Here is a 16,465-nt window from a genome sequence, read left to right on the forward strand (position 1 = left end):
AAAAAAATTATTTTATTTTAGTTTGATTGAATTTTTGAGGAAAAACGAATTAAGAACAAAATTGAAAATAAATTTGAGGAGTGAAAATTTGAGTTCGGGGTGTATTTTTGAAAGAAAATTTGAAAACAGGAGGTCAAAGTACTGTTAGAGAAAGTTTAGCTATGTAGGATCGCCCAGTCAGCAGCCTCAAAGAAGCAAAGTGCATCGCGTGGTCAAGCAGGCTGACGTTAGCACCATGTGGGTTGCCATGTTAGCGATCCGCGTGAATCGCGATCAGACGACCTAGGATTAATTTCGCACGCGTGGACGGTTCGAATCTATTTTTTTCCTTATGCTTGATCAAACGGTTGAGATCAAATGCGATGAACAGTGCAGATTTATTTTTTTCTTAAGTGCGATCGAACGGTTGAGATCAAACGCGATCAGTGGTCTAGATTCTTTTCTTCCTTAGGTGCGATCGGACAGACGAGATCAATCACGACGGATAGTCAAGATTAACGGATGATGGGTATAAATATTTTTCATCACACAGAACGCGAACCCTAGCCGCCAGCCCCCCCAGAGAAGAAGGAGTAAACATAGGAAAAGGAAGCCAACTGTCGATCGGCGCTGCACCAGAGCCACCTCCGACTGCCAAACAAGGTAAAAATTATCCTTCCTGATCGGAATTCGATTTTGAGCATCTCTGTGGCCATATCGGAGCAAAACGAATGAGCCAAAAATCGCGGGCAAAGCCCGGCAAGGCCGCTGTAGCCCAAAACTCGCAATCTCTTCCGATGAGCCCCTTATCGATTCTCGTTTCGTATAATTTTTCTACCGTTGTGTTCACCGTTCTATTTTTTGTAGGTTGACTAAATGAGGAATCCTAGCAGCGACAGAGAGCCGGCGGAACCGCCGCACCTGAAAACTCCACCACCGGTAGGTTTCGGTTTCTTGATTTTTTTTTTGCCAACTAAGGCTCTCTAACATATTTTTTCGCAGGGATATGTGTAAAGTCAGCTGAAACTGGTCTAAACAGGTCGAAAATGATCAAGCTGAGGAAAACCACCATCGTAGGCAGCAGGGGCGTTGCCGGAGCACGGGGGGCGGGAGGGGCACCGTGCCGGAATCCTAAAATTAACTAGAATGGATTTTTAGCACCAATTTTGGAATTTTTGGGGTATTTTTTAGGTACGTGGAGTGTGTTTAATCTCTTCAGGAAAATTCAAAAAATTCAGGGACCACTAGGAGACGGGGTAGAAAGTACGGTATTTTGGATACCAATTCGGGTAAGAATCCATCATCCTATTTCCTGTTATGGAATTGAAGCTTAAAAATCAATAATATGATTTCACACCAGAACCTTTTCATCTTTCCTCCAATAATGGAAAATCTCAGACCCCCGGTCTCACACGGTAGACCAACACCCACTGTATCGGCTCAGCAGAACAAGAGGCTTTGACCAGTGACTCAAGCTCCTCCTCAGACTCTGGTAACAGGACACGGTAGGATTTGTCAGCACTGTAACAACGACCTTGCTATTATCTCAATAATACCTGCTGCATATGTGGGAGTACCCAACACTACGCGAGAGGGTGCTCGCAGAACCAGAATCAGGGCAAACCTCTTATCCAGGGCAGAGCTTACAACCTCATTCAACAGGATGCTGAAGCCAACCCGGACGTGATACAGGGTACGTACACTATTTGTAATCACCTTGTACATGTTTTGATTGATACTGGTACTTCACATTCGTTTGTCTCACACACTTTTACATAAAACTTAAATGTATCACTAAAAATACTTGTTTCTGTATTGTTTGTGTCAACTCCTGGAAGTAGGACACTACTAGGGGAGTATATATATAGAGCTTGTATTATAGACATAGCAGATAGAAAATTAAGTGTGGATCTGATAGAGATTGACATGAGAGACTTTGATATAATCCTGGTGATGAACTAATTAGTGCCGTACCACGCCACCGTAGATTATTTCCATAAGAAACTTGTATTCAACCCTCCTAACGAAGAGCTGTTTACAAGTTAATGAAAATTTTAAATGTAATTTTCTCATTTCATAGTGTTTAACTCTGTCGTCTTCTTTACATTAGGCAAACCTAAGAAAGAAGTCTGCATTCAAGAGATTTTAGTAGTCCGAGACTTCTTTGATGTATTTTCTAACGAATTACCCAGACTGTCGGTGGATAAAAAAGTTAAATTCACCATAGATCTCCAGCCTTACACCCAACCTATCTTGGTGTCCCCTTACCGCATGAGTCGTATCGCGATGGAAGAACTGAGGAAACAAATCAATGAATGACATGATAGTGGGTTCATCCGACATAGTGTATTTTCTTGGGGTGCCGGAGTCACACATGTAAGGAAAGGGGATGGGATGTTACAATTGTGTATTGACTACAGGGGATTAAACAGGGGATTAAACAGGGTCACGATCAAGAACAAATATTCCCTCCCCAAAATTGATGATCTCTTCGACCAGTTGTAGGGTGCCCAAGTCTTCTCCAAAATAAATTTGCGTTCGAGTTACCACTAGGTAAAAATCAGGGTAGAGGATATTTGCAAGATAGTTTTCAGAACCAGATATGGACATTATGAGCTCTTGGTCATGCCCTTTGCATTAATCAATGTACCATCAATTTTTATGCACTTGATGAATAGAGTTTTCAGAAAATTCTTGGATCGATTCGTCATTGTGTTTATGGATAATATTCTGATTTATTCAAAGAGTAGAAAGGAACACGCTCATCACCTGAAGCAGGTTTTACAGGTTCTTAAGGAGAAGAAATTGTATTCCAAATTGAGCAAGTGCGGCTTCTACCTCGAGCATACTACTTTTTTAGGACACATTGTATCAAGAAATGAAGTATCAGTGAATTCTAGAAAAGTAGAGACAGTATTTGGATGATTGATCTTGGTTAAAGAGATTCATAGCTTTCTAAGAATGACAAACTATTACCGCAAGTTTATAGAGGGATTTTTCAGTCTACCCGCTCCATTGACCCGATTCCCAAAAAAAATGTTAAGTTTGAATGGAACATAGACTCCGAAAAGAGCTTTACTGAACTCAAGAAGTGATTGACTACCGTACCCGTGTTGGCCTTACTGAGTGGGACAGGGGGATTATACAGTGTACAGTGACGCCTCCTACTTGGGGCTGAGTTGTGTTCTGATGCAGCATGACAAAGTCATAGCCTACGGGTCCAGACAATTGAAGAGTCATGAGAAACATTACCTCACCCATGATTTGAAACTTGCTGCCATTATCTATGCCTTGAAGACCTAGCGCCACTACCTGTATGGAGAGACTTTTGAAATTTTTACTGATCATAAGAGCTTGAAGCACATATTCACTAAAAAGGATCTAAAAATGCGTCAGATTCGTTGGATAGAGCTCCTTAAGGATTATGATTGTAATATCTTGTATCACTCGGGTAAGGGCAACATAGTACCTAATGCATTAAACAGGAGAAATGTAATTATGTTAGCTCACCTAATAGTTTCTGAATGCAGGGTAATGAGAGCCACACAACAGATACGACTTCAGGATTTAAAGAGAGTTGCATGTTTGGCCAACCTGACTGTCTAACTCGAATTGATCCAGAGAATAAAAGAAGCACAATTAACCGATTCCACTATAGCTGCCCTAAAAAAAGATGTAGAACATGGAGTACGTCCAGTATTTCGAGTCTCTACCAATGGATTGCTCAGGTTTTAGGACATGGTGTGTGTTCCAAATGATAGTGAATTAAAAAGAGACATTATGACAGAGACTCACAGCTCCAAGTTCGCCATACATCCTGGAAGTACTAAAATGTATTAAAGTATACGACCCCGATTTTGGTGGAGTGGGATGAAAAAGGAGGTAATCGATTTTTTTACAAAGTGTCTAGTATGCCAACAGGTTAAGGTGGAGCATCAATACCCAGACGAGCTACTTCAGTCATTACCGATCCCGGAGTGGAAGTGAGAATATATCACAATAGATTTCGTAACAGGGTTGCCTAAAGCACGCCTAGGACATGATACCATTTGGGTAATTATTGACTGACTCACCAAGTCTTCTCACTTCTTAGCTATCAAGATGACTGACCCATTGGACAAACTATCAAAAATGTATATCCGAGAGATAATCAGGTTACATGGAGTTCTAGTGTCAGTTGTATCCGATATAGATCCCAGGTTATCAAGATGACCGACTCATTGGATAAACTAGCCAAAATGTATATCCAAGAGATAGTCAGGTTACATGGAATTCCAGTGTCAGTTGTATCCGATAGAGACCCCAGGTTCACTTCTCGATTTTGGCCTAGTTTTTAGTAAGCCATGGGAACAAAACTGTCCATTAGCACCTCATTCCACCCTCAAACTGATTGGCAATCAGCGAGAACAATTTGTACACTAAAGGATATGTTCCAAGCTTATGTTTTAGACTTCGGAGGCCATTAGGATGATCACCTACCTCTGATAGAGTTCGCTTACGATAACAGCTACAAGATAAGAATCGATATGGCTCCGTACGAGCCATTGTAGACCGACCATGCAGATCGCTAATCTGTTAGGAAGATGTGGGTGATAGAAAATTATTCAGCTTAGATCTTGTAGAGGAGACTACAACTAAGATAGTTAAAATCAGGAAAGACATCCAGACAGCTCAGAGTAGACATAAAAGTTATGTAGACTCCCGGATAAGGGATTTGGAATTTAGGAAAGATGACCGAGTGTTTCTTAATGTCACTCCCTTCAAAGGGATAAATAGATTTGGCAAGAGAGAAAAATTAAATCTCCGGTTCATTAGACCATTTGAGAGCTTAGACTGGATCAGTACGATTGCCTACAGACTGACACTATCTCCAGAGCTATCTAGGGTTTATAATGTGTTCTATGTATTTATACTACGCAAGTACAACCCAGACCTCTCACACATCCTATCCCACGAGTCCCTTTTACTTCAGGAGGATCTATCATATGAGGAGGTACTGGTAGGCATTGTAGACCGAAAGAGTATAGTACTCCACAACTGAGAAATTCCATTCATCAAGGTCCTATGGCAGAACCATACGTAGGAAGAGGCCACTTGGAAACTGGATTCAAGTTTCAGGGCCCAGTATCCCCAGCTGTTTGATTAGCAAAAAGACAGTAAATTTAAGGAACCAAATTTCTTTTAAGGGGAGAGAGTTGTAACACTCGGGCATAAAAATTGATCCGAGATAATTTTTACGGATTATGAATATATATAATAATTAAAAAAAAATTTATTTTATTTTAATTTGATTAAAGTTTGAGAAAAAACGAATTAGGGACGAAATTAAAAATAATTTTGGGAAGAAAGGGTGAAAATTTGAGTTCGGAAGGTGTTTTTTTTTTTAAATTGAAAACAGGGAATTAAAGTATAAATAGAGAAAATTCAACCACGTAGGACTGCCTAGTCAGCAATCTCGACGAACCGGAGCGCGTCGCATTGCCAAGCGTGCTATTGGTGCCACGTGGGAGGCCACACTAGTGATCCGCGTGCCCCGCGATCGGACGGCCTTGGATCCATCCTGATCCATTTCTCCCTTAGGCGCGATCGAACAGTCGAGATCAAACGTGATGAACGGTTCATATTCATTTCTCTCTTAGGTGCGATCGAACGGTTGAGATCAAACATGATGAACGATTCAGATTCGTTTCCTCCTTATATGCGATCAGACAGATAAGATCGATCGTGATGGATGACACAGATTAAAGCGTGATAGGTATAAATATTTTGCATCACATAGAATCTGAACCCTACCCGCTAGCCCCTTCTGCCGGAGAAGAAGGACCAGATGTCAGAAAAGGAAGCCGACTGCCGACTGGCGACCGTAGCCGCACTGAAGCCACTTACGGCCGCCAAAATAGGTAAAAAATTTCCTACCTGCTCAGAATTCGATTCCGAGCACCTTTGTGGCCATATCAGAGCAAAAAAAAAAGAGGAGTGATATGAAAACTACAGCCAAAACTCGACAAGGCCGCGACGGCCCAAAACTCGCAATCTCATTCGATAAGCCCTTTCCAGTTCCCGTTTCGTGTGATTTTTCTACTGTTATATTCACCATTCTATTTTCTGCAGGTTGACCGAAGGAAGAATCCTAGCCGCGAAGGAGAGCCGGCAGAGCCACCGCACCCGAAAACTCCACCACTTAGATTTCGGTTTTTTGATTTTTTTGGGCCAATCGAGGCTCCCTAACGTATTTTTTTGCATAGATATGTGTAAAGTCGGCCGAAACTGGTCTATATTAACTAAAAACAGTTAGATCGAGGCAAACCATAACAGCAAATAGTAGTGCCGTCACCAGAGCACGGCTGCGGTGCCGTGCCAAAATTCTAAAATTGGTCAGAAGGAATTTTTAACACCGATTTTGGGTTTTTGAAGTATTTTTTAAGTACGTGGAGTGTGATTAATTTTCGCAGAAAAATTCAGAAAATCCGAGAACTGCCAAGAGATGCAGTAGAAAGTACAGTATTTTGGACACCGATTCGGGTAAAAATCCCTCACTCTATTCCCTGTTATGAAATTGAAGCTTAAAAATCAATAGTATGGTATTCTGTGGAATTTAAAAAATTTTAGAAATAATTACAGGTCACTAATGGAGCCGGAATCGGTTAGTTATTTATTTGTCATGTTTAACTGATTTTTTACTTGTACAGATTTAAATACATGATAATATATTAAAATAGTTAAATAATTCAGTTGTGTTTTCTTGATACATATATCACTTTTTTTGTCATATTAACGGTTGATTGTGAAACATGAATTAAATATACAAATAGAAATTACTTGATGATGTGAATTAATAAATGGTTATCTTACTAGATATCCTGAGCGATGGTGGATGGAGCAGGTACATAGGAAACCCAACCGTGAATGTCACCTCATACCAGACGAGGTATCAAGGGATGATAATTTTGGTGCTCATACCGGACAAGATATAGGGACGACCCAATTTACTCTCATATCAGACGGGATATCGAGAGATGATATTTTTGGCGCTAATACCGGATAGGTTATGAGGACGGTAGTTGAAAAGTTTAGATATTGGATTCACGTGTAGGGGTATATTTTTATGGATCCCCAGAGATACCAGTAAGCAGATAAAAAAAAAATTGTTGTTCTGTACCAGTAAGCAGATAAAAAAAAAATCGTTGTTCTTACTCACTTGTTTAAGAAATCATAATGTTATTTAAGTTATCGTCTTTATAAGTTGATTTTAAAAATCTCATAACGGTAAGTATGTAATAAATGATTTTTCTTATGATAAATGAACTTACTTAAATTAAGAGCTCCATTAGTCATTTTATATTTTTTTACCAACCTTTAGTTTCCGTATCAGTGAGTAGTGTGATATTTTTATTGGGTTAGTGTAGTTCACTCCTATTAACCATTTCAGATAAAAAAGATCCAGACCCAAATCCTAATCAGCAGAAGGGTTGTGAGTAGGTGTCCCCCGGATCCCATCAAAAGCTAGTGGAGGTTAACCTCCCTACAACATTTATTTACTATTTTCATATGTTTATTTTATTTTTTTCTTTATAAACCGTTATAAAAAGAACATTTTCATAGTCTTATTAGGCATTCAAATTTATGTGTAAGATATGTAAACCCTAACGTTATTATATGCTTCCGTATTAAATTTATGAATTTATTTTCCTTCTAGTTCCAGGCTATTTCACTTGGTGAGTATATAAGGGAGAAAAAAATTATTTCTATTTACTGAATAAAGCAAATAACATTAAAAAAAATATATATTACCATTATCTTTCTCACGTTAAATTAAACTATAAGCAGACTTGAGTTTTTAGATATGAAAATTATCTGAAATTTTAGTAGCATTCGGGAGAAACAAAAAAATCAACAATTGTTCTCTGTAGGTAAAAAAACAAGCATTTTATCCTATTATTTCTACATTAAGGTTAGTGCTAATTTTCTAATAGTAGGTAAAATAAGAGCCTCCATGAGATGTTATAGTTGGAAAACCAATATTTTTGAGATAATTTTATACTTGACATTATAAACTAAAATTGGACAAAACTAAGAGAGTTGACATGATCCCTCAGTGTTCAATAGAAGCACCAAATTTATTTGGTTTAATTCCCTTAGCATGAACCCAAAGTTGAAGAAGGCTTGGATATGTTCCACGATATGATGCTTAATGATGGGCTAAAAGGTGGAAGTAGAAGATAAGAAACATGTCATCTGACCCTGGGTCTTAATGGACACTTGTATTTTAATGGCTTCATAAATCTCTTCCTCATCAGGAATGTGTGCCAACATGTCATTGTCTTTGCTTGTGATTTATGCTAGAAACATATGCTTTAAGTGCTTTAGGAAACATGAATTCCTCGAGGTGAAGATATCATGAAAATGTTGTGCAAAAAGACTGGCAATATTATATTGATTCGTTATCCAACTTGCTGGACTATTTTCTATAGCTTTAATAGTTTTTATTTTCTTCCGCTTTATTGCCAACAATTGGAAATATCTAGTGTTTAGGTCCCTTAACTTACTTATTTTTCTCTACTTTGGTATTTTCAATAGATTACATCTCTAATCAACCATTTGTGCAGTTCGTCTTATAGTGCTAGCTCTTTTTGTAAGTTTTCATAACTAGGCTCCAATTGTTGGATTTTATCAAGTCTTGCTTCGACCTATTTAAGCTTAGCTCAAATATGTCCTAAATATGGTTTGCGTCATTTAGTTAGTTTTGTTTTTGTGCATTTTAATTTCTAAAAATAGTGATGCACAATCGAGTTGAGGAATGAGGTTTTCCAAGCTTTTCCATCACTAGTGCTTATGAGTTATCCCTCTACCAAGCCTCTTTAAACTTAAGTGGTATTGTGGCAAACTTTTTAGAGCTTGAAGTAGAACTAATTAAAGGACTGTGATAAAAAAAGGCGACAAGTTCATATAGAACTGAGGCTTCTAGGAATAAAAAACATTAGTGGCTATTCACAAGGGCTATATCTAGGTAAACCTTTAGATTTGCAACGTAATATCTTTTACTTGTCCAATGAGATGAGTTGTCAGTAAAGCCTAAGTCTATAAACCTTAAGCTTTTTATGATGCTTTTAAATATAGAGGTAGACGAACTGTTTTGATTTTTTCGTTTTTTTTCTTTCAATGACACTTAAAATTTTATTAAGTTCATCTGTTAATAATAATAAAAGTATAATTGTAATGTCTAGCTTGAGAAATTGTTCCTAGAAATTTGTTTTTATCGTGTAATAAGGAGGGTCATACGCACTCATGAGTATTCATTTTGTGAAAAAAGTGTTGTCTTTGATTAAGACATCATAAAAGTTTTCTTTAGTGTTGATTGTTGTCATTGCTAAAGAGATCTTCCAAGCTAAACAAAGTCCATCTTTATGTTTGTTTGCTGGCTAAATTTTAAAATTTTTTAAACTCTAATTTGTAAAAGATTAAGACTATTCTTCGTTTCTGACAAGATGCTTGGGAATCATCTACTCCAATTAAAAAGTGAGGCATTTGGTTAAGTGAATATACTTATGAGTGACCTTTTATACCTGGTTAGAACTCCTATTTATATAATATTGTCTTCAAAACAAAATTAACCAAGTTGTTATTCAGACGGTGGTCACATTCGAAATATGTCTTAAGCTTAAGAAAGCTTACAGGGTTTGTTTGAATATTATTTTTGTGATCGAAGTTATATTTGCTACAGTTTCATAGCTTATTATTATTATTATGATCATCATATAAAGAATATGATTACATTTGTGGAAGCATGTAATGGGTGTTACTCAAAAAATCATAAATCATCTGCATGCTAAAATGCCACAAAATTTGAACTAAAATATTTAGATATTTGACTCAGTTTATTGCTACTTTTAGTTATATTTGAAACTAAGTGAAATATAGTTTATCAACACCGTAATTACAAACTGCATAAACAAAAGAAAAATTGCAATTACAATTATCAGCGGACCAAAAGTCACAAGCAAAATAGCAGCAGATTTTACCCTTCACTCTTACGTATGGACCCTCACTAGCTTATCGTGCAGCCAATTTATACCAAATACAGCACCTTTTGTACCAGACCATCTTTATGTCAAAAAGCTTGAGCTTAAATCAAACAAGCAGTTTTCACTTGAAATCTAATGAACATGTGATTCGATCTTACATCCGAGGGAAGATCATCAAAAGACAAACTCTGTCCTAGCAGCAACTTCACCATCAGAGACAAAACCAATTTTTAACAGCCAGATCTGCTACTTCTTTCATCATCCAACCTAAAAATTCACAACGTTCCTTGTATATATTTCAGAGAAGCTCAAAAATTTAAAGCTTCAACATAAACAGACTTTGACCCTCCAACACATGGCAACAGCAACCACCTGCTAGCTTGCTAGCCAAATTCTTCTAAACTTTAAACTGCAGGATAACCACCCAGTGCCTCATTAAAATCACTTTCACAATCCAGCAAACCAGAGCATGTTCTTCACAAAATAGCAACACCATAACGAAATCAACACCAGAAGCAAGGAAAAGGACAGCTCCAAAGCAATAGAAACCATAGGTCTGCTTCTCATCATTTAAAAAAAAAAACAAAGCATCGTAGTACCTACAGAACAATACAAGTTAACTGGGTGAAAACATAATACCTGCAAGGTTATACATGTCACAAAACCAACAACATCATTGGGCGTTTAAATTTAAATGTTACACGAAATAACTATTTTAGATTTCCATTTCAGAGTGATAAAGTTTACAAAATGTTGTACAAAAGACACAAAAGTCATCTGTTACAAATTTTTTCTTTTTTAGGTATCAAGAAAAATTAGAGTAGGTATTTAACTACCAAAAGTTCTCTTAATAGAAGCTTCAAAAAGCAGTGGCCTGAAAACTTGCAACCATTGGAGTAATGCTGAAATTTACCCTGTTAAAGGATTGCCTTTATGAATCTTGAAATTACTAATAGCTCCTTTCAAACTATGAAATTATACAGATGATGTGAAAGGTGAAAATAAGGAAGGAAAACACTATTGTGATAAGGGTTTCACAAGACTGCCATCTATAATAGTAATGTAAAAACAAGCACGGCAAACACAAACACTTACAAGAAGGCAATTCATCAAAGAAGGAACCATATTCAGCTTCCTTTAAGAAAGAAAAATGAGAGGAATATGCTGGACAATTTTCAGCTTAATATACTGAGATGAAAGACTTTTAATTTATAGAGTTTTATAATAAATCAAAGATTTACAAGTGTTCAAATGAATGATCTACAGTTGTCAATAAATGACAAGTTACAACAAATTATCATGTGCTCTCACTGTGAGTGCAGGTTGCAGGCAGTGATCTGTACAGTGCAGGTTACAGGCAATGATTTGCGCAGTGCAGGTTGCAGGTACAGGTACATACACACTGCTGATGGTGTTTCTTTGGCTGTTTGTCACATGTTCCTAGACATTTCCCTTCAAACTTGGCAGTGATAGAGGTATTTCAACTACTTCAAGTTTGTTTCTTGAGTTGTAGAATTGTATTCCTCCTTGAGCTTTGGTAAGACAGTTTGCTATTTAATCTTGTGATGGTATGTATCTCACCTCAATTTTTCTATCAAGAACCTTTCTCTTATGAAATAACTGTCTACTTCTATGTATTTGATCCTTGCATGAAAGACTAGATTATTTGCTAATTGACTTGCACTCAAGTTATCACACCAAGTTATGAGAACCTCTGGAAGGCGAATGAACAACTCTTTAAGTAGAGACTCTAACTGAGCAATCTCACATGACACGCGTCAATGCCTTGTACTCAGATTTTGTGCTTGATCTTGATTCAACACTTTGCTTTTTCGAGCTCCAAGAGACTAGATTAGAACTAAAAAAGACACAATAGTTAGCAGTTGACCTTCTGTCATCTCTATTACATGCTCAATCTGCATCAAAGTAACCAGTGAGTGTATAACTGCTGCAGGATTGAATATGTATGCCAAAAGTTTTTGTGCCTTTTAGATATCTCAGTACCTTTTTTACTGCTTGCATATGCTTTATTGTTGGTTGCTGTAGGAATTGGCTCAGCTTGTTCATAATGTAGCAAGGTCAGATCTTGTATGAATTATATATTGCAGCGCACCTATAATTCTTCTATAGGTTGTAGGATTTTGAGTTCTCCACGCTTGTTTTTTTAATCAGGTCTTCTATGTATTGAGTTTGTGTCAAAAAGATTCTTGTTTCATCTTTGGTTGCCTCAATGCGAAGAAATAGATGCAGTGAGCCTAATCTTTCAAGGCAAACTTCTTGTCCAACTCTTGCACAAAACCTTTTAACAGGTTTATATCATTACCTGTCAATATTAAGTCATCAACATCTATAAGCACAAACATAAGTTTACCGTCACTCTTCATGATGAAAAGAGAGAAATCACACTTTGACTTTCTGAAACCTCAGTCAAGCGGTGTCTTCCTTAACATTTCAAACCAGGCTCTAGGTGCCTGTTTTAAACCATATAGTGCTTAATCTCCATTTAGGAACGCATTATTTATGTCAACTTGCCTAATAATCCAATTTTTGGTGACAACAATGATGAGAATAATTTTTCATATTGTTAATTTCTGAGTCACTATTACTGTGAGTCTGGCACTGCAGATTATCATGACTTTTTTCTCATCTTCGTGAAAACGACGAGGAAAGATATGGATAATTATTGGAATCTGGTTAGCTCAATTACTGCACGATGACCATGTTACAGTAGTGTGTACCTTGTTGGGAAACTAGGAATAGGGAAAACATGGATGGCAAAAAAGATTCGTGATAATGTAAAGCAAAAAGGTAAGTTTGATTTATGTTTTTGGCTGTCTATGAGCAGAAAACATGACAAGAAATTTCCACTTGAGAGGATTGCTACTCAGTTGCCTATGTGTTTGCCAACTGAGGAGTAGGATGCGGATGATGATGGTGATGACAATGAGGATGAGGAGATGTAGACAGAAGGTAATCTGAAACAGAAATATCAGCAGCTATTGGTACGAAGATGTGCTTTCTAATCTTAGATGGAGTATCTAAGGGAATGAAAGTAGATGAACTTGTATCAGAATTTGAATCCTTGGTTCCTGATTTTAAGCATCCTTCTTTAACAGTCTTAGTCACCACCATAGGTTACTCTGGAAATTCTATTGGTCCTTCCTTGAAGGTGGTGGAGATGGAACCCATGTCTGCAGCAGAGACATTAAGTCTTTTGGACGAAGAAATAAAAAAATCCAGATTTTAAACTACTAATTGAAAGTATCTACAAGGAAAGCAAGGGTACTCTTGCTAAAATTGAGGCTATTGCATAAGCATTAAATTACATTACAGAAAATAAACATTGGGTTTGAGAGAAGATTTTGGAGCAGACTCAGCAATTACTGATGCCTCCAGCATTATACCTTGCTTTCTCTGAATTGCACATGCAATTATGCCAACCAATGATTTGATCCATTGTTGCTGGCACAGCTGGCAGTACATTCACTTGAATGGTCCTGTTAATTTCACTCAATTGATAGCCCATTGGTTTATGGGGGTTGTCTTCGTTCTACTGATTGTAATGAGGATGCTTTTAACAAGGGTTACTCTGTTCTCATGGAGCTTGTAAGTCTAGGCTTTCTCAGACATGTGGAGTCCAACTGTGTTGTAATGGTGGGATGTGCAATGAAAGTGCCTTATTTCTGGGTCAGAGATGAAGAAGATAATGGAATTTATCACAATAACAAAGATGAAGGACAATATTCAGGTAGGGATCGCCAAAGATTTATAGGTACAGAGAGCTGTTTAATGGTTCCTGCTTTGAACGACAACATGTGGGAAGGATTTAGGGAAATTACCGGATTAATGACATGACAAGAACAGTTGGATATAGCAGAAAATCAGAGAAAATCTCAACATTATTGCTTGATGGTAATTGTCAAGGCAACGAAGTCCCGGATGCATTCTTTCATAGCCTGAATGGTCTCAATATTCTTGGCATCTTCAATCCCATGCTCAAATCTCTACTAGCATTCTTTTTGCACGTGCATGAAATTAGAATGTTTATCTTAAGAGGCTGTGAGTTTCTGGAGAAAATTAATTAGATACGAGGGCTCAAATCATTAGTTATTCTCGAGATATTTGGTGCTACATCATTGACGACAATTCCAGATGATTTCTTGCAGCAAATGCTTCATCTCCAGAGTCTCAACTTCTCTGAAGCACGGGTTGAAAAATTACCAGTTTATATTTCCAACTTAACTGAACTACGCTGGCTTATCTTGAGAGGGAGTCAGCCATCTAAAAAAGCTTCCATGACTAAGTGTCTTGAAAAAGCTTGATGTCATTGACCTTTCTGGTGCTTCATGTTTTGAAAGATTCTACTATACAAGCTTTTCGCTATTATCAAAACTCAGGATCCTTGACCTGTCCCACTCACAGATTGATCTCCTACCACTTCTATCTGGTTGTGAAGAGATAACACAGCTTGTATTAAGAAATTGTAGATCCCTAATTAGACTTGCAAGGCTAAAAGGGCTTTCTCACCTCCAAGTTCTTGATCTTTCTGGTGCTATTTATTTAAAGGAAATCTATGGTGACATTTTCGAAAATGCACATAGCCTTAAAAGTTCCTGATTTATCTGAAACTGGCTTGCATGTCTTACCTCCCATCACTTGCAACATTTCACTTATTTTGCCGAGAAATTGTACTGCACTGAGGAAACTGCTAAGTACAAAAGCTTGTAAGGACCTTGAATTGCTTGATGTCTCTGGTTCCTCTAATGTAGTTGAAATTAAAGATCAATCCTTTCGATATTTGTAGTGCCTTCGATGCCTAAACCTCTCAGATACCAAAGTCCGGTCTTTACCATCACTCTCCCAACTTCTTAACCTTGGCACTATTATAATAAGGGATTGTGAATTCTTAGAGCATCTTCCAGGAATAGGACTTGCAGTATGCTCAAGGTACTTGACCTCACTAATGCACATTCTCTAACAGGTTTTGATTACAGCCAGTTCCCAAATATTCGCCAGCTTATCCTATGTGGATGTTCCTCCCTTAGCCGGTTGCCAACTGTACCAAAACAGGATTTCCTCCAAAAGTGGAGTCCTTTCATGACTTTGATTAATGATTATTTTCAGACAATTCGGATGTGCTTTCTGAAGTAGAAAGAAGAGACATTTCAATATTTGTCAAGTGAAAGATCATGATTGAGAAGAAGAGGAAAAGATAAATGTCTTAGAAGTGTCTTTATCTCAGCGTGGAGTTTCTGCTTTGGGTACTGCGCAAGCATGGGAGAGTACTTCCCGAATATGGTGAAGGGAGAGAGACGTGATGGGGGAGAGAGAATGTGTCCAAGAAGCATTTTTCGCATTAGAAGGGGAGAGAGGCAGCGAAGAAGAGGCGAAGGAAAGAAAAAGAGATTGAGGAACTGTGGAAAGATATAGTGAGAAGAAGGTCGTCTGGAAGAGAAGAGATGGGATGAAGAATGTTATTATTATTATTATCATTATTATTTGTGTTTGGGTGGAAGGAAAATTAGAGAAATTATGGGAAAAAAAGTAAAAATAATTTTATTTTCTAAAATTATTTAAAATATGAGTTAGATCAGTTATGTAGAAAATGACAAGTGACTTTTAAAATCGAAAATAAATTATTTAAATATTGGCATGCCTAGAAACTATAGATACATGCTACAGTCATTAGTGACTCCTATTTTTTAAAAAAATACCGAGGGTTAATTTAATATAAAATTAATGGAAAAAATAATACTGAGTAAAAAATTAAAGATAAATTATGGACATGTATTAGCTAACGATTTAACAATGTTAAGTTAATTATTCAAATAAATAAAATTTATTTATTTATTTTTAAATTTATGCTACAGTCATTAATCGATGTTAATATTAATGATCATTTCTCTAATTTAGTATAACTGAATTTGTCTATTCACATTTAAAAATTTAAAAGTTCTACTAAACATTACAATTGTATGAATTAAAAATCTACTGGTTTAATAAAAAAATATAAGAATAAATTCTACAAAATTAAAATTTTTTAATAGAAATTTCTCATAATCTAATTATAAATTTTATTAAATTTAAAGTTAGTTTAATTAAAACTAACGTTCTCAATTTTATTACATTATAATTAAAAATCTACTTACTACAATTATATTACTTAACTTTCCAGTTAAATCTTTTGCAGTTAGAACTAAAACACTATCTAATCAATCATCCCAAACAAAGCTGTAAGTAAACTAAAACCATTTAAGAAATTAAATTACACAACAACTTTTGGTATATGAAAACTACTACATTTAATTTTAAAATAAAAAATAAATATTACAATACATGTAAAAGGCTAAATAACTATTACAGCTATCCGAGTTTATATATAAATTATAAATTAGTTATAAATTTGAAATCCAGAATTGATACTGAATTGATTTTAACTCAAAAGAGCTTTCCACAATTAAACA

At 36.5% G+C, this 16,465-nt stretch overlaps 1 long non-coding RNA gene across 1 annotated transcript; it reads right to left on the minus strand.

Moving 5' to 3' along the window:
- Positions 1-9,843: 9,843 nt before the first annotated feature.
- On the minus strand, positions 9,844-15,656 carry LOC148266441 (uncharacterized). Its single transcript, XR_015818508.1, has 3 exons — positions 13,406-15,656; positions 11,097-12,324; positions 9,844-10,600 (listed from the first exon to the last, which is right to left on the minus strand). It is a non-coding gene; the product is annotated as an uncharacterized LOC148266441 (long non-coding RNA).
- Positions 15,657-16,465: the final 809 nt, after the last annotated feature.

The sequence above is a fragment of the Carica papaya genome, chromosome 4 (assembly GCF_054855325.1).
Source record: "Carica papaya isolate Zhongbai chromosome 4, ASM5485532v1, whole genome shotgun sequence".
NCBI lineage: Eukaryota > Viridiplantae > Streptophyta > Magnoliopsida > Brassicales > Caricaceae > Carica > Carica papaya.